General features: G+C 40.0%; 1 pseudogene; it reads left to right on the forward strand.

Moving 5' to 3' along the window:
• Positions 1-218: 218 nt before the first annotated feature.
• On the forward strand, positions 219-25,501 carry LOC132149740 (hemicentin-1-like; annotated as a pseudogene).
• Positions 25,502-27,159: the final 1,658 nt, after the last annotated feature.

Here is a 27,159-nt window from a genome sequence, read left to right on the forward strand (position 1 = left end):
TCAGTGTGAGAGGAGCATGATTTATGGCAATATTTCTGTAGAAAACTTGCATGTTTGTCAGAGTGACAGTTTCTGAAAACATGTTATAAGATTGTCAAAATATCTTGTGTAACACATGAGGTACATTTGCGTGTCTTTAATCTGTCAAGATATTTCTGAAGATATGACTGCAGGCTTCAGGAAGTCTTGAGGCTTTAACACCTCGTCATTCGGTCAGTATGAAGCTCAGTCAACTTCCTCTTGTGTTCTGTGAGTATTATTTTTAATGTATGTATTTCAGGGATAATTGGTCTTATATGATCAAGTGATTCAGTGTTCCTTATTTTTCCCCTTTCTTGCTGCTTTCAGAGTTTCAAATCCAGTCCATGATATACTGTACGAGTAAATTATTGTTTTTGTGTTTTGTAATAGTATTTTTTTAATAGTTCTGTAGATTTGTTTTTCATTAGATGTTCAATAGTATACTTACATGAATTTTTAGTCATCTGCTTGTCTTCAGAGATTTGTTAACCAGTTCTCTCTGCTTTGTCAAAATACATAAAATATCAATCAGATGTGATAATGGTTATCTGGTGTAAAGGAAACAGGTCAATTTAGCTCAAAGGGAATCATTTAAGATTTTAAAGGGAATTTGAACAGAATCACTGTTTCACGGCTCATCACTGAGACGCCGTGCGATTCACTGAATGAGCCGTTTAACATCAAATCTGCGCTGGATATTAATATCCAAAGTATAGTGAAAACACTATCAATTAGCACAGTAACAAGATCAGCAGTTTAAGACATTAACTTGTAAGCACAAAACACAAGATACTTCTCTTTTCAATATAAGGCTTTATTAGATAAATCTAAGACATATAAACTAATCTAACACATAAACGCACGCACGCACACATTCACACAAGTTGCAGGAAGATCGAAAGTTAGGGAAAGATGAATTTAAGAGAATGGAAATGTGGAATCCCAAGTTTACAGCATTAGTTAAATTGCATAGACATGAACAACCATCAATCACGTAATTAACCCTCGCATTGAGTTCCTCAATGAGGTTAAAATTATATTAGATACACCAGCACAAATGTCTGAAGGTACATTGCCTGTGTAAAGTTGTCGCTGATTGGCTGGAAGTTCAGTAGTCGCTGAAGTGAGGTCTTGAGAAGGCCGTGGTTGTTGGGCGTTGGCTGAAGATGCAGAGAGTTGTGTGTAGCTGGCTGAAGTTGAACTCGACGTTACAAAACTTAACTCAGAACACGAAACTCTTAAACGGAAAAGAAAAGAAGTAAAAGTTTGACGAGACTAGGTTGTGTTTCTTCTCATCGTGGCTAAGTAGCAGCAGGCGTGCAGGCTGAAGCACGCTGGAACCGCGCTCAAAGAACAGTGATCACAAACAGCATGGCTAAAAGCTAAAGCTAAGAAGCAAAGCTAAAAGCTGGCATGACTAGTAGCAAAAGCATAGCTAGAGACTAAAAGCAAGATTTTATGGTGTCCTGGGTATTTAAACTGGCCTGTTGGCCACACCTCAAAAGTTGTCTTGACCAATCAGATATAGTCTTGGCTCTGGGGTATCATAAATCATATGTTTATCTTACCAAGCATGTGGTCCGAATTTTCCCGCTCTTGCAGGGTCTAATTTTGGACATGATTCCTATGACACAAAAATGATACATTTGACAAATTTTTGATTGTCTGGACTAATTCAAGCAAGCAGATTCGATTACATAGATACTAGAGATGACTATGTATCCTTAAGCTATCCAATAGTTATTAAAAGACATACACAATAAGTGATTATAACATGATAGTCAAATCTGTGGGTTACACATAAATGAATATTGAGTGAAGCGATGGACTGATTCATTTATAAGTCTTTTTGAGTTCATTCTGGTCCATATATATGTACAAAAGACAGTTTATTTGCCATTCTCTTGACAAAGACTTCTGTGGAGACCAGAGGTTCAAAGCCCCCTTAGGAATTTCAGTCTGGTTCTGTTAGGTGGGGGGAGGTCAATGGAAGTTTTTAACTCTCATGGGTTTACATGTGATGTCCAGCGTTGCATTTCCATTACGAACAACAAATTTGACACCAAATTTCTCTCCTGCGAATTGAAATTGTAAATAATTGTTCTAGTGGTGTTAATGTTGAAAGCTGTTCTGTGAAAGCTTTGGTTGGTTGGTTATCTTGCTTGGGACTTGTGGCACAGAATGTTTTATGACTTCCTGTTGCCTTACTGAGGAATTCAGCTCGTGTTTCAGCCACAGCCCTGATCGACTCTTTAATTTGTCTGATTCGAGTAATTTCTGCTACACTGGACACATACATATACAGTCCTCAACAAAACAAACTAGAATATGTAACACTTAAGCATGAAACTATGGAGTTTGACAAGCAAGGGAGGAAGATATAACTTCATAATATGTCTGATGTATAATGCACAGCTGATCAGCTCCATGTTCAACGTGTAATGAGTTTTTCTCTTTGTGTTTTTAGTGCTGATTTCAAACATCCACTCTGGACACACTGAAGGTGAGAGAATTTGATTCATATCATCCAAAAAAGTGTTTTGAGGTACAGAGTTACTACAAAATTGTGGTTGTGTTTTTCAATGATCTATTAACATTTTGACAAAAATGAGTGTTCAGATTTGTAGGGGTCAAACACCAAGACCCTTTTTACTTTTGCTTGACTCTAAACCCATTGGTCTGAAAATGATTTTAATTACTTAAGTTGCAAACACTGAATATTATAAAATATTTTTAATATGATATGTTTGTATAATTTCTTTATTTATTTATTTTTATTTTCTTTGCAATCATTACCGAATTACATTAAGTATCACTGTAATGCTTTTTTTCCTGGAAAAATAAACTTTGTAGGCCTCATTAATTATATGATTAGTGACCACGCCACCTTCTGGTCAGAAATTATGCTAATTTTAATTGAATTTTTAATATTTAATAAATATTGTTTTCCATTGCTGCTGTATCTGCACAACACTTTGTTGAATGTTGTGTCTCTTGGACTGCTGGTATAGATGTTGATGGTGTGACAAAGTGGGTCATCTGTGCTATTAACTCAAAGTTTATGGGATTGAATCTTAGGATGGTCTTAAAGTGACATCTTGGTTGTCTTTTAACTCTTTGCATTGTGCCGAATGAAAATTGGCATCACTGTCACTGTACAAAAGCGTTCACTGGAACAGTATCTTTCAAAAGGTATACTTTTAGGTACTAATATGAACACATTATCTGTAATTTTTAAGGTACAAATATGGTACCAAGATGTGTACCTTTAGAAGAGGTACTGCCCCAGGGACAGCTTTTGAACCTTTTTTTTCTGAGAGCACATTGTCTGTGAAAATCTAAATGCACTAATGATTTACCTGTGAAAGGATGAGATCTTCTTCTGAAACACTTTCACAACTCATGCTAACTGTCATTTTATGTTGACAGATATTACCAAACCAACTCTCATTGTGCTGCCACAGAGTTCATTTTTCACTGGAGACTCAGTTACTCTGAGATGTGAGGTGGATCAGTCATGGGACGGATTGGAGTTTCTCTGGAGTAAAAACTCAAACACTGAATCTACTGAAACTTCAACTAAAGCAATCGATTCAGTGAAAGTCTCTGATGGAGGAGAGTACAGGTGCAGAGCACGAAGAGGAGGATTTTATACACATTACAGTGAACCAGTAACAGTGACAATATACGGCAAGTATTTTTTTTCATAAAATGAAGCGCTCTTAAAAACACAATGAAAATGATTCAAAAGACACAGAATAAGTTTAAGAACAACACTTCAGTCTAACCTGACTTAGCATTTTTTACAATCAAGTAACTGTTCAGCATATTTTATTATTATATTAACCATCATATTTAATTTTTGTTATATGATCACATACTTTTCAATGTGAATTGTTGTTGTTGTACAGAAAAAACAAACCCCAAAGTGAGTATTAAACCTGATCATCATGTATTCAGAGGAGAGATAGTCACTCTCAGATGTGACATTGATGGTGAAGGAGTCACTAGCTGGCAGTACAGCTGGTATAAAGATGATTCAAACAGTGTTTTCAGTGAACTACAGGAACACACATTCAGTCCTGTTACTGAGTCTGGTAAATACGCAGGTAAATACTGTTATGGAGCAGAGAGAGGAGGATCACGAACATCAAACATCAGTGATACAGTTACACTGACAGTATCAGGTGAGTTCCCTGTCAAGGGAACTTCGAACTGTGTCCTCTGAGGGGACACTATGGGGAACACCTCGTCGTGACCCGTGTCTGAAGCATACTTTGAAAAACGCCAACGTGTTGGCCGGCGACAGCCTCTGATGTCACTACCAGCGCGAATATAAATACGCGCGTGTAGGACCCGTCACTTATCTTCTTTGTCTTCATTGACTGTTTTGTTTGAAGTGTGCATCTGAGAAACGACCAAAACGGTAAGAGCGATCTATTATTATTATCATCATGGCTTCCACTAGCAAGGCGTTTAGACAGTGTGTGCATCCGTGTCAGCGTTATCTGACACCCGATGACAAACACACTCTTTGCGTCTCTTGTTTGGGCAAAGAGCACGTGCGCGATGTCCTTGAGGGGGCAATCTGCGTGCACTGCGAGCATTTTTCTGTGAAAAAGCTCCGCTCTCGTTTGTCTCTCTTTTCGAGGAAAGAGGGACAGCCATCTGGATCCCGCGGCTCAGGACCCGCCGTTGCCGAGGCACGGAGGAGACACTGAAGTTAGTGCTCTGCTGGGTTCTACCCAGAAAGAGCAGGAGATGTCTGAGAGTGGCGAAGAAGCTGAGGCTGAGCCACCTCAATCCTCCTGCCCTGCGTATGAGGAGCTGTTAGAGGTTATGGATCGCGCCACGGCAAAATTAGACTTGCTATGGAAGCATGCCAGAAAGGTAACGTCACGAGGTTGCCTTGATGAGCGTTATTTGTCTGACCATAGCCCTCCAGCCCAGGTGAGCCTTCCATTCTTGCCTGACTTGCATGCAGAAGTCGAAAAGGAATGGAAAAGGCCGTTTTCCTCTCGCATCCATCGGTTTCAGCATACGAGTTATGCTAATATTGAGGGCATGCACGAAAACGGCTATGAGAGGATGCCCCCTGTAGAAGAGATGCTGGCTAGCTATCTCTCTGTGGGGGAAACGTCCTGTCTTAAATCTCCCTCTTTGCCATCTAAGCCCCTCCAGGATACATAGTAGCTCCGGATGATTTTAACCTCTGTTTTAACTTCTGTTTTTATCCTCCCCTGCCTAATTCCCCTGTAGCCACCAGCTCTCCACCTGATCGAGGTTAGGTGGAAAGTCTGTCACATAACAGTCTCCTTTCCTGGACCTATGATGTTTTGGTTGGTTCTATGTTCATAGTTAAACTTACTGCCTTACTGACGGTCCGGACCAGAAGGGGGCGCCCCGCAAGCGGGACTCCAGTACAGGAGGGTGGGTGAGTACGTAACCCTTGCTTTACCTGCTTATGGATGTTATGTTGCTGGTGGTTATATGTCTACTAACAAACTCTGTGAGTTTCCTTTACAGTGCTCTGCCAAGATCACAGGCTCTCGGTAGGCGGCCGCGCCGCCTGGGTTCCACCCCCCCGGGGCGCGACACCCACCGCGGAGTGAGACCCGCGCGTGGGAAGCAAGTGCTCTGCGGTTGTCCATCCCACACCCCCTCCCGAGGAGCCTGGCTGATCATCAGAATTGGTTGCCAAGTGAGGCCTCCCTGGAGATTTAGCTCCCACATACTGTGTGTTTCCACTAAATAGCATATTGTGGTTTTCAGATAGTAGGCTTCACCAGGTCTCTCTGAAGGCGAGCTCCCACATACTGTGGTTGCCAGGTAGTAGGCCTCACCAGGCCTCCTTGGAGATTTAGCTCCCACATACTGTGCGTTTCCACTAAATAGCATATTGTGGTTTTCAGATAGTAGGCTTCACCAGGTCTCTCTGAAGGCGAGCTCCCACATATTGTGGTTGCCAGGTAGTAGGCCTCACCAGGCCTCCCTGGAGATTTAGCTCCCACATACTGTGCGTTTCCACTAAAAAGCGAGCTCCCACGGTTTGTGGTTGTCAGGTAGTAGGCCTCACCAGGCCTCCCTGGAGTCGAGTTCCATATTACTTTCAGTTTCCACTTGAGGTGGTTATCTGGTAACAGGTAGTAGGCCTCTCTAGGCCTCTCTGTAGGTGAACTCCCACATATTGTGGTTATCAGGTAGCAGGCTTCACAGGTCTCTCTGAATGTGAGCTCCCACATACTGTGGTTGTCAGGTAACCTTTCAGTACACACGCTAAGCCTGTGTACTTTCTCAAAACCACATGGTGGTCAGTGTGCACGTTAACGCTTTGCGCACTGTCTGAAATCCACGTAAGTGGTAAGTGTGCACGCAAGACTCTGCACACTTTCTGAAATCCACGTAAAGTGGTAAGTGTGCAGGCAAGATTCTGCGCACTTTCTGAAATCCTGTACGGTAAGGGTTACGCGCTCCGCTTCGTTCCCTTTCTTGAGATGATTAGCCCCGGTGTTCCTTGGGCTTCATCCAACCGGTGTGTACTTATTGTACACCTCAAGCCCCCTCAACATGGGGGGCTGTGTGGGCAATTCTCGCGGTAGTTTAGCAGCGCTCCCCTTTTCTGAAAGGGTCACCTATGAGCATGCTGCTCGGAGCTCGGAGTCCTCCTCTCTTGGGAGACTGATTCTCAGTTCTTTCAGAGCGCTCCAGTACTACATATTGTTTGAGACGCACTGCGAGAGCAGACATCCTGCTGAGGCAGGGGCTGAGGCTCGGGGAATGGCGCCTTCGCACCAAGGTGTTGAGGCAGAGTTAGAGAGGCTGGCCAGACTTGAGTGGATCGGTTTTGCGGCTCGAGAGAGCATTACACTATCCCTTCTGGCTTCCTCTGACTCATCCAGCTCCTTTGGGGGCTGGACGCCATGGTACAGACGTGGCCGAGGCTTCATCTGTACGTTCCGTCCTCCAATTGCTCTGCTCCCGGGCCATTCCATCTACGAGCTGCTCTATCAGAGTTCCACGAGAGCCCCTCCTTAGAACAGTATTTGTAAATACATGTTATGGTAAGTGTGCACGTGAAGTCTTTGCACACTTTCTGAAATCCACACTGTGGTAAGTTCGCACGCTAGGACTCTGCGTTCTTTCTAAAATCCTATATGGTAAGGACTTCGCGCGGCTGCTTCGTGCCCTTTCTTGAGTCGGTTAAGCCCCGTTCATCTTGGGCACCACTCCACCCAGGTATCTATCTAGAACAGGGCGCCGCTACTAGAGTACTGTTGGGACAGCTCTTTCGGCAAGTTTTTGCGAAAGCTAGCAGTAGCCCCTGTGTGACAGGCAAAGCCTTGGTAGAGGAAAGTGCCAGTCTCTTAGCCGTATCCTTTAAAGGAATCTTTTGTGATTCCAAGCCTTCAGCTCTACCCCGGGCCAGGGCCCTACAGGTAAGTTGGGTATGTAGCTTAGGCCTTTGGCCGTAAGGGATAATGTCATAGACAGCCGTCGAACCGTCCCAGGGGTGACTCCCGGTGAGTCGGAGTTGGTACTTAGTGTTTGCCATGATTCTAGTCTGCACTCCCCTCAGCATGGCGGCGTGGGTATACTGTTCCCCATAGTGTCCTCTCAGAGGACGCAGTTCGAAGTTCCCTTGACAGGGAACGTCTCAGGTTACGAATGTAACCATGGTTCCCTGAGAGGGAACGAGACACTGCGTCCTCTAGCTCCCTGCCTGCATGGTTACATTCGTAACCTGAGACGTTTGATCATCTCTTTACATACACACTCATTTAACATGTTATTTGTAATAGAATGATGATTAGTTATGTCTGCAAGTATGACATAACGTAATGACGTGTATAGTGGGGGATAATGTGGGAAGTATGTGTGTGTGTGCGTTGCTACTGCTGAAGAGTTGTTAAAAGGAGTTTGCTGAAAGTAAAAAGTTCAGAGAACAGAATAAAGCCTGGACATTGTATTCTTTTTTTTTCAGACAGACTCCAGGCAGTTTTAAGTGTTTCTCCACAGAAGTGGTTGACTGAAGGAGATCCAGTGACTCTGATCTGTGAGGTTTATGGCTCGTCTACAGGCTGGACATTCAGCTGGTTCTCTGTAACTGTTTCATCAGGTAAGATATAATGTGCTTCATGTGATAACTAAATAAAGTGTTTTTATTAAACATCTTATTGAGATTAAAAGTATCAAATCAATCTGAATACATCAGTTTACAGTGAAAGCCACTTATAAGATGCACATAGAATACATTTTTTTTCTTTCTTTTTTTGTGAACATCTGCACATTTTCACTTTCTACAGACTACAGCAATCATTATCAGCTGCTCTCAGACAGCAGCAGAGGAGCTGGAGGAAACTACACTTTCAGTTCTGCTGCTCTAAAACACACAGGAGTTTATGTGTGCAGAGCAGACAGAGGAGAACCAGGTTATTATCCAACCTACAGCAACACACAGCCAGTATGGGTCACTGGTGAGTTCAAACAGAACTTAAATATTTGGATAATTTTTAATAAAGAGAATTTAGTAAATTCTCAAACATTTCCAAATTTTAGCTGTAATTGTCTTCTCAGGTGTTTCTCCTCCAGTCTCTCTGATCATCAGTCCCAGCAGAACTCAACACTTCACATTTGTCTCTCTCTCTCTGAGCTGTGAGGACCAGAGTAACTCTGATAGATGGAGAGTAAGAAGATACACAGAGAGTGGACAGTGGGAAGATTGTTCATCATCAGTGTGGGCATCACAAACAGGATCTACATGTACAATCAGATCCACCATCACATCAGACACTGGAGTGTACTGGTGTCAGTCTCAATCTGGAGAGAACTACCATCCTGTTAATATCACTGTACACTGTGAGTCTTTTTATGTATTTCTTTATTTCAACGGCAGTTTACAACCAATACATAAAGCAGGTTGATTTAATAAGTGTAGGAAGCATATAGACAAAAAAAATTGTCTAATTGTGTGTGTGTGTGTGAGGAGTAGGTTTAGGGTGAGGGGATAGAAACTATTGTTAGGTCAGTATAAAAACAATAGAAGTCTATGAAAGTCCTCACAAGTATAGTAAAACAAACGTGTTAGTGTGTGTGTTACTGTATTGTTCCTATACTGAAATCTTACTGTTTACACTCAGCTCATGTTCCCTCTGTTTCTGTAGCTGGTGTGATTCTGGAGAGTCCTGTTCATCCTGTGACTGAAGGAGATACTCTGACTCTACGCTGTTTATATCAACATTCAACTCCACCAAACCTCACAGCTGATTTCTATAAAGATGGATCACTCATCCAGAATCAAACTACAGAGATGATCATCTCTATTGTCTCAAAGTCACATGAGGGTTTCTACTACTGCAAACACTCAGAGAGAGGGGAGTCATCCAAGAGCTGGATCTCAGTCAGAGGTGAGACTGCTGATCAAAAAACACTATTAAAATCAGTTATTGTATAATTTACAGCACTCAAATAATTGTAAAAATATATGTATCTCATCTTCAGCAGCATCAAGATCTGATGATCTCAATCCTATGATAACTGGAGTGACTGCAGGACTGACCGTCACATTTTTGATCATTGTCTTCTTGGTACTTCTGTGGTGCTACAGAAACAACAAAGGTTCATCTTCTGCTATATCAAAATTCAATGACACATTTGCAAACACTATGGTCTGTTAGTAATCCTATGTAAATCTAAGATGGTTTTCGGGTTTTAGCTGGTCTGCCAGCCTGGTAAAGCTGGAATATTGGCTAGTTTCAAAAGGTTTGTGGTATTTCTGAGTGCTGTTACATATGTAAAGTGTTCCAGATTACCTATTTATGTATGCATAAAGGAGATCAGAAGTCAGTTTGTGTGTGCGTGTGTTTTAATCTGATTTTTTTTTTTTACTGAACCCATATATTTCCTCAGAATATTTACATAATCAATTTATGTTTGTCTAGGTGTAAGATCTCCCTCTCGTGTCAGTCAACAGCAGAACAGCAGTCAGACATCAGAGCAGAACCAGAGTGACGCGAGAAACAACACACTGCTGTCTGGTCAGAATTTACTTGTTAACCATAAATAAATACGCAAATATTTAGCCCCTTTATATTTTCAGTGTCAACAATATCTTCTGTTTGACATGATATGCATAACAAAAATAATAAAAAAAAATGTTATTGAAAATTAATGTATTAATTTATTACAAGAACTGCTCATATTTATGACTCTGTTGATGCAACTATCAATAAAGACAAAAACTCAGTTAACTAATCAAGTAATTTAAAGTATTTTATATCATGATGTTTTTCCTAAACCAGTAGTTATTTTCTACTGTTTGAACTGCAGATTCCTAAATCCTAGGTTATTTTTCTAATTTCCATATTTGCTGTGTCAGTGTCACTGATTGGATGAAAGTAGCATACATCATGTTTGAATAACAGCTCTAGCTTTGGACACCCATATATTATATATTGGCAACTGAACTATTAAAGGGTTAGTTCACCCAAACATGAAAATTAGGCTGCGTTTTACTCACCCTTCTTTCAAGTTCTATTGTTGCAGTCAGTGGGTGTTGCATTGCTTCAGTCCAAAAGACGTGAAATAAAAAGTGCCCTTCCATAAAAAAAAGTATCTCACATGGCACCGCGGGGGGGGATTGGGGGGGCGGGGGGGTTGTAAGTCAACCGGCTGAACTCACCTATGCTGACATTGAACTGTGTGTATATATACACATACACACACACACACACACACACACACACACACACACACACACACACACACACACACACACACACACACACACACACACAGAGACTATGCATTTTAGCATTTTGAATTAATTTCTCTATTTTCAGGTGCTGGATCTGGTGATGTGACGTATGCTCAGATTAAATAAAAACACCCAGAGGAGAAGCTTTCAATCTCAGGACACTGATGGGTTTAGGTTGAGAAGGGCTGGAGAATGACCAGGATCATCGATTCTTGATCATCTTTGTGACACTGAGCAACTGATGACAATAGATTCATCAGTAATTGATGTTAGTGATGCTGCCTTCATGTGCTTCAGAGACTAATCTTTGTAAAGAAATGAGCTGATTATACATTGGGAGAAAGAAAGAAAGAAAATTATAATTTAATACTGCACAGTGTGTATTGTTATTGCTCTCCAAAAACAGTCCATAAAAATAGGGTCAAATGTACTGTTAATATAAATAAATTTTCTTATTGTTTTCACATAGCTTTTTTCCCCTGCATTTTGAATTCTGTATTACATTGTGTTGCATTTTAGGGTTGAAGGAACGTATGTAGGAGTGAATCTGTATGTGTGTTGCAGTTTAGGTGCTGTTATTGTGATTAGATTGGCTGTGCTTTACAAAAGTTTATTAAAATGACAATGCTACTTTGAGCATCCGGAAACAAACCTTGCATCTGTAATAATGTGTTTATGTGATGATTATATTGGCCATGTGCTGAAAAAAAGTGTTTTGAGCATTTTGAGCATCAATGACAGGTGATAACTCAGAGATCTGAAGGGATTAAGCATTTCAGTGGCTGGTGTGATATATGCTGGTTCTTACCAGTAGGTGTAGCAGTAAGCCTAAACAGCGAACTAAGAAATACCACAAGATGTCAGAAGTTCACAATGGATCAGCTAAAACCTTCAAATGAACTTCAAGGAAACATTAGAGAATTGGCGAACCTGAACATAGAAGTTTGAGCTGTATCTCTTTGCAAACACAGGAAAAATCTAATGAATTAAGTTTCGTCACACTGCTTAGGATAAAGCACTAATTTGATTCTGATGAGGAATGGATTTCGATGAGGAAGAATCTAATGATTTTGAAGCTCTGAAAGAAAAGTTTATGCATTACTGTGAAGCATGAAGAAATGTAACATATCTAAGACATGTTCTTCAAAAGATCGAAGTGAATGACCGTTAATAAGGTTAAAGAATGAGAATTCACATAGCTGACAGACTCACTGATCCAAGACTGCATAGTATAAGGTATGAACAATGATTGAAGCTCTTGACGAGGAAACAGAAGTGATTGTAAACAATATTAGCAAGATGAAGCTAACTAAAATTCATCCAAGAATAGTGATGATCAAAATGCATGGTCAAAGAAAGAAAGTAATTGTACCAGATGCGGTTACAGGCAGGAATCAAGGAAATGTCTGGTAAATGGCAAGTATGCAACGTGTGTCGCAGAAATATATCACTTTGGTAGAATGTGCAAAACACAAAAACAGAAAGACAAAACAAAGTTCACAGTGAGAAAAACCCATGAGGTTGAAAAAGAGGATCACACAGAAATGTTTATTGGCAACCTTGAAGAAAAGCTGGGAAGAAAACCAAAGTAGAGGAAAAAGACAAGTGGACAGAAACACTGAAAGTAAATAAAAGAGCACTTTCTTTTAAACTGGATACCGGAGCGGAGTGCAATGTAATATCATATGAAGATTTCAAAGCAATAGCAGGAAAATCAGTGACAATGTTCAAATGAACTGTGTGTTAGTTGCGTGCTCTTGTCATGAGATGGATCCAAAAGGCAAAGTAAAGCTCTTCTGCCATTTTAAAGACAATGAAGAAAAAAAAATGTTCCAACTAATAGAGAAAGAATCAAGGAAGAGCAGCCTACACAGACTTACGACTGGTCAAAAGAATCTACAAAGTACTGTGAAGAAAACAAAGACATCATGAAGGAGTTGTATAATGTGTTCAGTGGTTTGGGATGCATACCAGGACTGCACTACATCAAGGTTCATTCAACTGTGCCTCCTGTGACACATTCACCCAGAAAAGACAAAATAAAAAAGACATAAAGTCTTATCGAGAAACAGGCAGAACCCACTGACTGGAACAATAGTATGGTGACTGTGGAGAAGCCGAACTAACTTAGAATCTGCATTGACCCCAAAGACGTAAACAAAGCTATGGATAGAACACTTTCCATTAGTGGTGACAGTAGTCAAGACAGGTTGGCCTAAACAAACTGAAAATGTGCCATCTGCGATAAGAAAGTACTGGACATTTAAGAGAAGAACTTGCTGTCTAAGAAGGACTCAGGAGACTTGTGGTGCTGAAATGTATGCAAACAGTATTGCTGGAGTGGATTCATGAATCTCTTTTGGGAGTTGTTAAGTGCAAAGTGATTGCAAGAGCATGGCCTGGAGAAAAACAGAATTGAAGATGTAGTGTCCAAGTGTGCTGTGTGTAAATCTTTCAAAAGGAACAATACCAAAAAAACTCAGACTTCCTGCTATGTGTGGACTACTTCTTGAAATTTCCTGAAACTGCAAAGTTAACACAGACAACCAGCCAACGTGTATTAACAGCACTGAATGCTGCTGCAAGGCTTTTAACAGGATCTGGCAGACGGGCTCACACCAACCTTATTTTGTCCTCCCTACACTGGCTAGTGGCTACCAATAAAATTTTGCATTGATTTTAAAATATTAGTTTCAACTTTTAGAGCTTTAAATGGTTAGGCCCCACAATAAATCACGGACTTGCTATGCACATACTCCCCAGGTCGTTCCCTTCAATCAGCACTCCAAAGTCTTTTAATTGTCTCAAAGACTCGTTATAAAACCCGGGAAGATCTGTCCTTTGAGGCTGTAGCCCCTAGACTGTGGAACGCCTTGCCTTTGTTCCTCCATGTGGCTGATTCTGTTGAGTCCTTTAAAAGGCAACTCAAGACACTGTTATTTAAACAAGTTTTTAGTTGATTGGGCTTAAGTTTACTTTGGATTTTTTTAATAATAATGTGGTTGTACCTTTTAAAGCACTTGCACAACATCTGTGAAAAGCACTCTATAAATAAACTTTACTTACACTGAAATCTAAATTTTCAAGATTCTAGACAAAGGTGTTTCAGATAACAGATCACAGTTTGCAAGTGGTCAAATCAGCAACGTCAGAGACAACAGGGAGTTCAAACACTCAACTTCAAGTCTGATATATCCTCAGTGCAGGGCCATCACTAGTGGGGTGAAAGGTGGTGACGATTATAGGGCCCCACGTCTGAAGGGGCCCCCAAGTGATCTCAACCGACAGGCTGAGGCTAGCCTAAAAAGATGCCTAGGACAATTGACAGGCCACTGCTGCACATTGTCACGAAAGTTATAAATTTAATGTGTTTTTAAACCTTGCCAATTTAAACATTCAAAAGAGTTTAAAGCATTCAAACACAAGATGCGGGAAAGCTCGACTGAGTAAGCTACTTGCGCTGTGTTCGGTGCGCCAAACCAAGCTCTCCTTCAGGAAGTTCGCGTCCTCCTGCACCTGAACGCACAAATACAAATAGCAGTTTAAACAAACAGAACAGGATGTGAAAGAGCCCGATTCAGCATCCGTGGTTTTCTTGTGTTCAGGGAGCACGCAGAAACACCACATCTGCCTCTTCTTGCTTTTGTACCGACAAATACATACAAAATATGTTTAAAATACCCATATTGGAAAGTGTGTTCGAAAAAACTGTCGGTTATGTCTTAAGTGAAAGTAAACAGTAGAAAGAAATAGAAATTTGGATACGTATAATTATATTGGATGCACTGTCTCTTAAAATGACGGTGCCTAATTTACTAGCTCTGCTGTCGGAGTCTTTAATGTTAATCAAAGTACATGAAAGACAGAAAATCACTCACTGCTCTTGATTGAATTACTTTGTAGTTTTAACAAAAATGTATCCACAGTCAAACCAAGAATTATTCAGATACCAGTTATAATTGTTCATATTAGGGCTGGGCGATATATCGAATTATATGATCATGCGCATCTATTCGTTAAATCTGGTTGACAAGCTGTGCAATATCACATTCATTATCGCAGATGAATCGCTTTCAGTAATGAACACAATATTGTTAAGATTGTCAGTGAACTACGGCTCTGTCTATTAAATGCCACTCCATCTGAAAGCAGGTATATCACCCTGCGATATATCACCCTGCCCTAGTTTATATTGTTTTACTAGTGGGTGCAGGAAACTATAGTTAATCTATGTTAGTGAGTATAAGCAAAATAAAGTGAACTGTGACATATTATACCCAACATACTGTAGACTAACGGTGGGTATATATATATATATATATATATATATATATATATTTGTTATTATTATTATTATTTTTTTTTTTTTTTCATTATCATTTCTCTGAAGTTTTGGTTGAATGTAATCCATTACATATCTTTCTATCAAAGTTATCTGACATTATCAAGATGAATTTGTTCTGACACAGTTTAACTGTCCTTGTCATATTTTATTACCAATTTCTAAACTATAGCAAATAAACAGTGATAATGTAAGAAATGTTGAAGGTGTCTGAATAATTTTTTGTTTGACTGTATATTTGATTTTACATTGAAGACTATGAAGTGCTATTTTACATTTGATTATTCGGTTTCTGTAAATGGACACCTACAAACTTGGAAAAAAAAACTTAAACATTGTGTTAATAACACAAATAAATAAACAGAACTAACATACAAATTAAACAATTTCAAACAGGGCCCTATGGTGCATTGGGGCTCCGCTAACGCCAGCTAAGGCCAAAGACCAGTGAAAGACCCACACAGACCACCAAAAACCTGCTAATGATGTTGCAAGAAAATCAAAGAGATCCTTACAGTCCCCTTCTTGAGTACAGGAATACACCACTAGGAAAAGTGAAGTTATCTCCTGCACAGTTTCTTATGAGTTGTAAATTGAAAGCCAGACTATCAACAATGAATAACTTGCTAAAGTCATAACAGCACAAGAATGTTCAGAAAAGCCTGAAAGACAGACAGAGGAAACAAAAGTTCTACTATGAGTATGGAACAAGAGAAAAAAAGGGAAGATGTCATATGCTGGTTCTTACCAATAGGCAGAGCCCGACTTACATACTTGTGAACACACACTGTACAAAATAGATAAAGAAGAGTTTTAATGTGACCAATCAGTAGAGGTTAATCTGTGTAGAGGAGCAGTGCCAAAGCACAAGTTACCCACGTAAAATAGCTCTGTAAGTAACTTGCTATTTTATTTTTCAGAAATAGAACAGAACAGAAATGTTACTAGAGAGGCAAACATTACATGCTGCAATTTTAAAGGCAGGATAAGTGATTTTGGAGATGGTAGCAATAGCAAGTTAACTTTGAAAGCATAAGATTCCAGCCTCCCTGCAAATCACTCTCCAAAGCTTCTACTGTATTTCCTCTTTCACCTGCAGTCTCTCGGTTATATATTGATTCATGTAGCCTATATATATATATATGTAAAAAAAAAATCTTTTTTTTTTTCTGAAAAAAGGGTCATTGTCCTGTGATTTTTTTTATTTTTTCAATTTAAGTGTGAACAAATAGCAACCGGTGTATAGTCCAAATCTGTAGTTTACTCACCATCAAGTTGTTCCAAATGTGTATGCATTTCTTTCTTCTGCTGAACACAAAATAAGATATTCATACAGATTAGAACAACTTGAGGGTGAGTAAATGATGACATGATTTAAATTTTTAAATGAAATATCTCTTTAATACAGTTTGACACCATATTGAAATCAACATACAGTAGATGAAAAGGAGTCTGAGAGATAGACTTACAGAATTTACAATGACAGATTGTATAAAGGTTGTAGATTATGCAACTTTTCAGAAATGTTTCATGGAGTTTTTGTCTACTGAATTTTTTTTATTTTTTTTTCAGATAGACATTTCATCAGCTCATTGTTGCCATTACATTTCAATTATAGGTAAAAATAACTTGAAGGAACTTAGTATTATCACTACTGTAATTTTGTTGCAATGAATGTACACTACTTGTCTACTTTTTAAGTGTGAGATCTGTGAAAATGACAATAAAACACTTAAAACATTTTGCAAACAGATTTCTGAGCAGAGTAAAATAAGGATTGTTTATTCCTCAAAAGAACAAAAATAATTATTATTTGAACTGTTATGGAGACAAATTTATTAAGAGTAACCCAAAACAGGATTGTTAAATTGTATGATTCTCAAAATTTCATCACATTTCCTGATTCCCTTTCACAAGTTTCTGCTGCTTCCATTAATCAATGAATATAGATTAATGAGCCATTATAGGCTCTTTTGAGCCCTTCGTTTCATTTTCCTTGTTCTTTAAAAGTGCCAGAATATAATTTATTCTCATAATGCTAATTCTGAATTTATTAATTTGATAAAATGTGATTCATGGCAACATTTTTGTAGAAACTTGCATGTTAGTCATTGGGACATTTTATGAAAACGTTACAATATTCTCAACATTACCAAACAATTTTCTATAACACCTGAGGTATGTATTTAATCTGTCATTATGTTCCTAAAGATCTGACTGCAGGTTTCAGGAAGTCTTGAGACTTTAACACAGCCTGTGTCTTTAACCGTCTGTCATCATTGAGTCAGTATGGAGCTCAGTCAACTTCCTCTTATGCTCTGTGAGTATTATTTTATCTGAATATGTTTTAAAAGGATGATAATTGTTTATATATTATATAAATTATCAAGTGAATTAGCGTTCCTTAACTTTTTATTTTCTGCTCTTAGAGATTCAAATCCAGAATAAACTGTATGAGTAAACAATGAACTTTAGAGAGCAAGTGTGCAGTGATGTTTGTGAAAGAGAAATGTTCTGTTGTGTTAACTGTAGGTCAGTCTGTTGTTCAGTCATTCAGTTTTGAGCTTTGTAATGGTATTTGCTGAATCAGTTCTGGAGTTTTGTTTTGCACGTTGCCTGTTGACTTATATATTCAGTATTTTACATTTAGTAAGAATGTTTTTATAGTCCATTGCTTGTCTTAAGATGGTTAACTTTTAATTCCCTTAAAAAGTTATCTGCTTTGTCAAAATCTATTAAATATCATAATGTTTATGTTATATATATATATATATGCAGCACTTTAGCATGAAAATGTTGTTTGACACCATTCTCTCTGAATCTAAAAAGCACTAATGATTTATCTTTGAGGATGAAATCTTCTGCTGAAACACTTTCACAACTCATGCTACCAATGATTTTATATTTACAGATTTTACCACACCAACTCTGATTGTGCTGCCACAGAGTTCATTGTTCACTGGAGACTCAGTTACTCTGAGATGTGAGGTGGATCATTCATGGGATGGATGGGAGTTTCTCTGGAGTAAAAACTCAAACACTGAATCTACTGAAGCTTCAACTAAAATAATCGATTCAGTGAAAGTCTCTGATGGAGGAGAGTACAGGTGCAGAGCACGAAGAGGAGGACATTACACACGTCACAGTGAAGCAGTAAAAGTAATAATATACGGCATGTATTTTTTCTCATAAAAATGAACTGCTCTTAAGAACACAATGAAACTGATTCATAAGACACCGAATCAATGACTATAACAGCTACAGAGAACAACACTTCAGTCTAACCTGATTCTCACGAAATGCACACACAAACAGGGAGATCCAGTAGCAGTGTTTATTGGGTTATCCAGAATCATACATCGGCCAGGCAAAGGTCAAAAACCAGGTAATCAGTTAAAAAAAACAAGAAACATGAACAATGGCAAGGAAACATGAAATACAGGATGACATTAAACAAGGACTCCATGACAATGACAGAATCAAACTGTATATAGACAGGTGCAAAGAATGTGAGTGGGAACAGCTGTGTGCAATGAACAGTGATTAGTCCAGATAAAGGCTAGTGTGAATTGCAGTACTGAAGTGGGGTGACGATATGGGGAAGTAAGACCTCTATTGGACACACAGGGACACACAAACCGGACATTGTGACACTACCCCCCCTCTTAGGAGCAGCTTCCAGATGCTCCTCTGAAACAACAAAAACAGAATAAAGAGACCAGGAGGGAGGTGGAATGGTGGAGGATTAGGGGGAGGGACAGAGGGCCAGGTCCATGGAGTGGAACGGATACAGGAAGTGATGGCTTAGCAGGTAGTACGAGACAGAAGCCCACCAGGGCGGAGCAGAGGACCACCACCGCCGAGCAGACGAGACAGAAGCCCATCAGGGCGGAGCAGAGGACCACCACAGCCAAGCAGATGAGACAGAAGCCCACCAGGGCGGAGCAGAGGACCACCACAGCCGAGCAGACGAGACAGAAGCCCACCAGGGCGGAGCAGAGGACCACCACAGCCGAGCAGACGAGACAGAAGCCCACCAGGGCGGAGCAGAGGACCACCACAGCCGAGCAGATGAGACAGAAGCCCACCAGGGCGGAGCAGAGGACCACCACAGCCGAGCAGATGAGACAGAAGCCCACCAGGGCAGAGCAGAGGACCACCACAGCCGAGCAGATGAGACAGAAGCCCACCCAGGCAGAGCAGATGACCACCACAGCAGAGTCGATGGCAAAGGAGAGCAAGTCTGGTTAGGTAGGACTGAAATAGAGACCATGAACAGGTTAATGGTGGCCTCCATGGCTGCGATGAGAGGGTAGATGGCCTCCGAAGGTTCTGCAATGGTTGCTGCCACTTCTGGAGGTTCCACAGCCATAACAGTCTCCTTGACAGCAATACAACAGGCAGAGGACATTGCTGGGTGCAACAGACAGGATCTGACGAGGCTCTGGAAGTTCAGCAGACGCGTGACCAGGCTCTGGATGATCTGTTGTGGTATGACGAAGCTCTGGAAGATCTACTGAGATGTGATGAAGTTCTGGAAATGGTAGTGATTTGACTGGGCTCATAAAGACCAACCGTGACTTGACCCTGTTCACAGAGATCAACGGTGACTTGACTTGACTCATGAGGTTTAACTGAGGTTTTACTTGACTTATGGGTGTTAATGGTGACTTGACCTGACTCTGGACGGTTAATGGTGACTTGACCTGACTCTGGGAAATCAACGGGGACCTGACTCGACCCTGAAAAGTCAACGACGGGGACCTGTCTCGAATCTGGAAAGTCCACGGGGACCTGACTCAACTCTGTAAAGTCAACGGGGACCTGACTCGACTCTGGAAAGTCAACTGTGACTGCCATCTTGTGCAGTGGCTCTGGATTGGCGGCCATCTTGTCTAGTGGCACGGGGCTGGCGGCCATCTTGTGCAGTGGCGTGGGGCTGGTGGCCATCTTGGGCAGTGGCGCTGGGCCATCTTGTCTGGAGACACAGGTGTAGAGTCGGCCATCGTGTCTGAAGAGACTGGTGTGGCCGGTGTATCCCATAGACCACGGAGGTGTAGGTATCTAGTAAAACCCCAAAAGTCCAGGATTTCAAGTCCCTTCAGCTCCTATTGAGGCAAAAAGGTCATCAAGGCAGTTGTTAAACAAGTCCTTTAGTGCTTCATCCTTATACCCTAGCCCTACTGCCATGGTCCAAAACACTTGAGCCAGACCACCCACCTCACTCCCCCTTTGGCGAAGGGTGGTCAAGTTCAAGAGTCTTCCCCTCCGCTCCTCCATGGTGGCTGGGGAACGGATTCGAAATCCCACACCGCTGGATCTGTGCATGATGGAGTCCTTCTGTCACAAAACTGATAACAAAAATTGGGAGATCCAGTAGCAGTGTTTATTGGGTTATCCAGAATCATACATCAGCCAGGCAAAGGTCAAAAACCAGGTAATCCGTCCAAAAAACAAGAAACATTAACAATGGCAAGGAAACACGAAATACAGGATGACATTAAACAAGGACTCCATGACAATAACAGAAACAAACCGGGTATATATATACAGGTGCAAACAATGTCAGTGGGAACAGCTGTGTGCAATGAACAGTGATTAGTCCAGATAAAGGCTAGTGTAATTTGCAGTACTGAAGTGGGGTGACGATATAGGGAAGTGCGACCTCTAATGGACACCCAGGGACACACAAACCGGACACTGTGACACTGATTTAGCATCTGTGATTTGCAATCGAGTAACTGTTCGAAGATTAAAACCAGCATGTATTGTTTTATTTACATATTTGTTATATCACATTATTTCCTTTGTGAATTGTTATAATTTTACAGAAAGACCAAAACTCAAAGTGAGCATTAAACCTGCTCAACATGTATTCAGAGGAGAGACAGTCACTCTCAGATGTGACATTGATGGTGAAGGAGTTACTAGCTGGCAGTACAGCTGGTATAAAGATGATTCAAACAGTGTTTTCAGTGAACTACAGGAACACACATTTAGCCCTGTTACTGAGTCTGACGCAGGTAAATACTCCTGTTATGGAGCAGAGAGAGGAGGATCACGAACATCAAACATCAGTGATGAAGTTACACTGACAGTATCAGGTGAGTTTGATCATCCCCTCTTATAAAACACACAATTTATTAATGTTCACATGTTATCAATTAGTGATTTATTAATTTCAGACAGACTCCAGGCAGTTTTAAGTGTTTCTCCACAGAAGTGGTTGACTGAAGGAGATTCAGTGACTCTGATCTGTGAGGTTTATGGCTCCTCTACAGACTGGACATTCAGCTGGTTCTCTGTAACTGCTTCATCAGGTAAGATATAATGTGCTTCATGTGGTAACAACACAATTAACTGGTTTTATTCATTGGTTTTATGTGCATGTCTTGGTGCACATAATTTCCATGAGTTTTGCTCTGGCCCTGTTTCAGTTAAACTGAATATACTGAATTACCCAAACTAAAATAATTAATTTGTGTAAAATCATACAGCAAAAGCTCCTTAAGGTGAAATCTTCATGAATTCTCATGTTTTGTAGACAATGAATATAATTATCAGCTGCTCTCAGACAGCAGCAGAGGAGCTGGAGGAAACTACACTGTCAGTTCTGCTGCTCTAAAACACACAGGAGTTTATGTGTGCAGAGCAGAGAGAGGAAAACCAGCCTATAAGTACAAGTATAAGTACTACAGCAACACACAGCCAGTATGGGTCACTGGTGAGTTTGAACAGGATCAGTTTGAATGAGACAGAACTGAAACAAGAATGTATGAGAGTGTGTTGTATGATACAATGAATGGTGCATCTAGAGTCATATAAAGAGAAATCAGAGTTTCCTTGGTGTTTTGAGATCTTTGATGTACTATGAAATCACACTGTTTCAGAATTAAAAATTCCTCTCCAATTCGCAACAGAAGAAATAGTCATTAAAAACTGAAGCGTGACTATGTATGGAACACAAATGTTACTGATATTATAAATTAAATAATTTTTATCAGTGAACCTGAAGGAAACCAATTTAATAGGCCCAACAAAGACATTTAACCCATTTAAAAAGGGAGAGTCCACACTTAAATTATTTTAAAACATTACTAAAGATCTGTAATTATTTTCTCAGGTTGTTCTCCTCGAGTCTCTCTGATCATCAGTCCCAGCAGAACTCAACACTTCACATCTGTCTCTCTTTCTCTGAGCTGTGAGGACCAGAGTAACTCTGATAGATGGAGAGTGAGAAGATACACAGAGAGTGGACAGTGGGAAGATTGTTCATCATCAGTGTGGGCATCACAAACAGGATCTACATGTACAATCAACTCCACCATCACATCAGACACTGGAGTGTATTGGTGTCAGTCTCAATCTGGAATGAAATATCATCCTGTTAATATTACAGTACACTGTGAGTCTGTGTGTATTTATTAATTTTACTGGCAGTTTACAATCAAAGCATACAACAGGTTGATTAAACACGTGCAGGAAGCATCAGTTAGCAAAAAACACTCAGTGGGCAGGCAGCACAAAGAATAGTTTTGTCATATAACATATAGTGTAAACTATTTTTTGTTACTATATTTTTCATATAATTTTACTATTTGCCAACATTGCATGTTTCCTCTGTTTCTGTAGCTGGTGTGATTCTGGAGAGTCCTGTTCATCCTGTGACTGAAGGAGATACTCTGACTCTACGCTGTTTATATCAACATTCAACATTCAATTATATCAAACCTCAGAGCTGATTTCTATAAAGATGGATCACTCATCCAGAATCAAATTACAGAGATGATCATCTCTACTGTCTCAAAGTCACATGAGGGTTTCTACTACTGCAAACACTCAGAGAGAGGAGAGTCACCCAAGAGCTGGATCTCAGTCAGAGGTGAGACTAAGAAATATAAAAACTATTGCAATGTTCCTGTATAATTTACAGCACTAATCTGAATTTAAACTGTATTTATCTCAGCTTCCTCCAGAACATCAAGATCTGAAGTGTTCAGTCTCGTCATAACTGGAGTCACTGCAGGACTGACCGTCACATATGTGATCATTGTCTTCTTGGTCCTTCTGTGGTGCTACAGAAACAAAAAAGGTTCATCATCTGCCATATTAAAATTCAGTGGCACATCTGCAAACACTACGGTCTGTTAGCCACCCTATGTCAATCGAAGCTGTCTTTCTGGTCTTAGCTGGTCTCCCGACCTGGTAAAGCTGGTAAATTGGTTTGTTTCAAAAGGTTTTGGGGGTAGTTTTCAGACTGGGACATTTTAAACAAATTTCTGGGTGTTGCTGCATCAGTGTTCCAAATTAGCCATTTATGTATGCATTAAGAGATCAGAAGTCAGTTTTTATTTATTTATTTATTTATTATTTTTATAATTGATCCCATATATTTCCTCAAAATATGTACATAATAATTTTATGTTTTCTTAGGTGTAAGGTCTAAGTCTCCCCCTCGTGTCAGTCAACAGCAGAACAGTAGTCAGACATCAGAGCAGAAACAGAGTGACGTGGGTTACAACACACTGCTGATTGGTTAGATTTTACCCATTAACCTTAAATAAATGCTTAAATATTTAGCCCTTAATTATTTATATTTTCAGTGACAACAATATATTCTGTTGGATTTAAAGAATTCATGATATGCATGACAAAAATTATTTTATTTTTTAATCGAAAATGATTTAATGCATTACTTTATTACAGGAACTGCTCATATTTATGACTCTGTTGATGCAACTATCAATAAAGACATAAACACAGGTAACTAATGAAGCAATTTAAAGTATTTTATATCATGATGTTTTTCCTAAACCAGTAGTTATTTTCTACTGTTTGAACTGCAGATTCCTAAATCCTAGGTTATTTTTCTTATTTCCATATTTGCTGTGTCAATGTATGTCAATGTGTCAAAGTAGCATACACCATGTTTAAATAACAGCTCTAGCTCTAAACTGTATTTTTTTTTTTATTCAAATTTATGTATTTTACTTCATCGTTTGACATTTCCCCTTCTAATGGTGAAACGACTGTTCCTACAATGCAAGGTGCTTCTTTGACTGTCTAAAGCATGTGAATATAAGATTAAGTCATAACATTACCAAACCAGCTCTTTTCACATAACCCACATTTTGCACTGTAATAAGCCCATGTGAAACATGTCTTATTTGTTTCGTTATAGACAGTGTAAGCAGGCCCACTGAACTCATTGATGCTGAGATTGAACTGAAATCTTCCAAGAAACAAAAGAAAAAGAAAAAGAAAGGAATCAAAGTTAAAACAAAGTCTCTGGGTCCTATTTTAAAGGTCTAAACGCAAAGTATAATGCTCACGGCGCAGGTGCACTGAGGGCGTGTCCAAATCAACTTTTGCTACGTTAACGATGGAAAAACGGGTTGTCCCTATTCTTTTAATGAGAGTAATGGGTGTTTTTTGGGCGTAACGTGCAATAAGTTAGAGTCTCATCTTCCATTTCCTTTAAGAGCCAGTTGCGCACGTGCAATGACCGATTTGCTATTTACATGGCGAAATTTTGCAAGCGCAAAGACAGAACGTGTCTCCAAGATGAAACGGAGCTGCTCGTGTGCGAGCAAATAGATAGCCTAATTCTGATACATGCGATGACTATCCATTATGACATGTAGGCATATTTATATTTAATTAGCCTACGAAAAATTCTTATGCATTGCAATCCTTTTAATTTTTAATATTTGGCATGTTTGTGTGCTGCTGTGTGTTCCTGTGTTTAATAAGCAGCGAGTACGTGCGTTGTGGACCCGCCTATACTAGCACGCTCTTTAAATAACAAAGAAAAAACATTGCGCCAGACTTTAGACCAGGTTTGAGTTGTTCCATGGTGCAGTCTATTTTCAGCTCCATAAAATAGCAATAAGATAGCAATGTGCCTGAACACACCTCTTTTTAAGACCAGCACGCCCATGGGCGCACAAATGGGCACAAATGCATTTGCTAATTAAAGGACGTGGCACTGGACGGGAAAATGCAAATAGCACCGCACTGAAACTAGCAAACACACTTGTGCTGCGCCTTGCATCGCATTGCGCCGGTTGTATGATAGGGCCCTCTGTTCTTTTTTGATCACAGCAGCAGCTCCTTTTATTTCTCCATCAACTCTAAATAGTTACAAGAATCACAACAACAGTACCATTAAACATTAAAATGTTCAGTTTAGCATTCTGAATGGATATCTCTATTTTCAGGTGCTGGATCTTATGATATGACTTATGGTCATAGTGTCAGAAGTTCACAATGGATCAGCTAAAACTTCCAACTGAACTTCAAGGAAACATCTCAGAGAACTGGTGAACCTGAATATAGAAGTTTGAGCTGTATCTCATTGCAAGCACAGGAATGATAAAATGTACTACGTTCACATTGCAGATGATAAAGGACTAATGTGATTCTGATGAGGAAGAATCTAATGATTTTGAAGCTCTGAAAGAAAAAAAAAATTATGCATTACTGTGAAGCATGGCAACTAAGGCATTTAAAAAAAAATACTGTCAGTGTTGTGGACTTGAGTTACCTTGTTTTACCCCAGTCTTAGTTTCCTTATTTGGTCATGTTTCTTGTTCCTGTCTTCAGTTCCATTAGTTCCAGTTTTATCCTGTTTTAGTTAATTTGGTTCCAGCCGTGTCCCATCAGTGTCTGTCTTTAAATAGTGTTCTCAGTTCTCTGTCTGCTGTCATATGTCATTAAATGTCATTAATCTGAATGTCATTTATCTGTTGGTATCTCTGTGTGCGCATTTAATTAAATATTCGACTACCACATTCTCCTGTATCTCCTGGTTCCTTCTCCGAGCGAAGTTTGACACTGACTGTGGTGGATTTGAGTGAGATACTCTGTGTAGATTAAATGGACTTGTGTGTTTGACGTGTGATCGATTGATTGCTCTGGCCTGAGAGGCGCATGTGAGTTGATGTAGAAGTAAGACAGTAAAGAGAACACTGGTTCAGGGCATAAGGTCTCATAGTGTGTTTATTGGACATACGCCAAGGACATAAAGCATTCTGACAAATATATATATAGAACATATACAAAACTACAACATGGTGTCAGAAGACGGTGAGTACAGCGAACAGACTGTCGATAAGATCTGAACGTCACGCCAGCGAAGTTTTGAATGCTAAAGGCTAGCGAATATGGACCAGTTCAAGCCGACCAACGCCATTATTGTTAACGGGCAATTTAGCAGAAAATTGGCGAAGATGGGAACAATGTTATCGTCTGTACATGACCGCAACGGGAGCGAATACTAAACTAAAGCCAGTCAAAATTGCAATTCTGCTACACACCATCGGAGAAGAAGCATTAGAAGTGTATAATACACTCACTGTCCGTCTTGCTGATCAAGAGAACGAGACGATAGAAGACGTGCTCACAGCATTCCGAGACTATTGTAGTCCACAAAAAAATGTTGTATTTGAAAGACATCAGTTCTGGTCACATCCCATGGCAGAAGGCATCACAGTGGATAGATTCGTCACAGAGCTGAGACAGAAAAGCAAAGACTGTGAGTTTGGCCCGATTGAGAATGACATGCTGAGAGATAAGCTGGTGTTTAGCATAACGAACGCTTCTCTTAAAGAAAGATTACTCCGAGAAAATGATTTGTCGCTGCACAGAGCTTGTGAAATATGCAGAGCAACAGAGTTAGCCAAGACGCAGATACAGGCCATGCAAAGTGCGACAGTTGTTCAAGACTCTCAAGTGAACGCTATAGACAAGGCAACAGACCAGAAGAAAATAAGCGTAAGACAAAAGAGCAACAAGAAAACAACTATGTGAAACTGCAGCAGATGCGGAAAGAGCCATGAGCCTCGCCAATGCCCAGCCTTCGGTGCAGTATGCCACAAGTGTGGTAAGGATAACCCCTTTGCCATGGTATGTCATGCAGTCACTCGCAACGATAACAGATCAAAGACTGTGCACAGCATAAAAGGTGAAACAGAATCCATGTGCATTGGCACTTTAACACAAAGTCGAGTGCAAGAGATAGACCACACAAAAGACGGTATAT

Source organism: Carassius carassius, chromosome 9 (assembly GCF_963082965.1).
Source record: "Carassius carassius chromosome 9, fCarCar2.1, whole genome shotgun sequence".
In the NCBI taxonomy this organism is placed as follows: domain Eukaryota; kingdom Metazoa; phylum Chordata; class Actinopteri; order Cypriniformes; family Cyprinidae; genus Carassius; species Carassius carassius.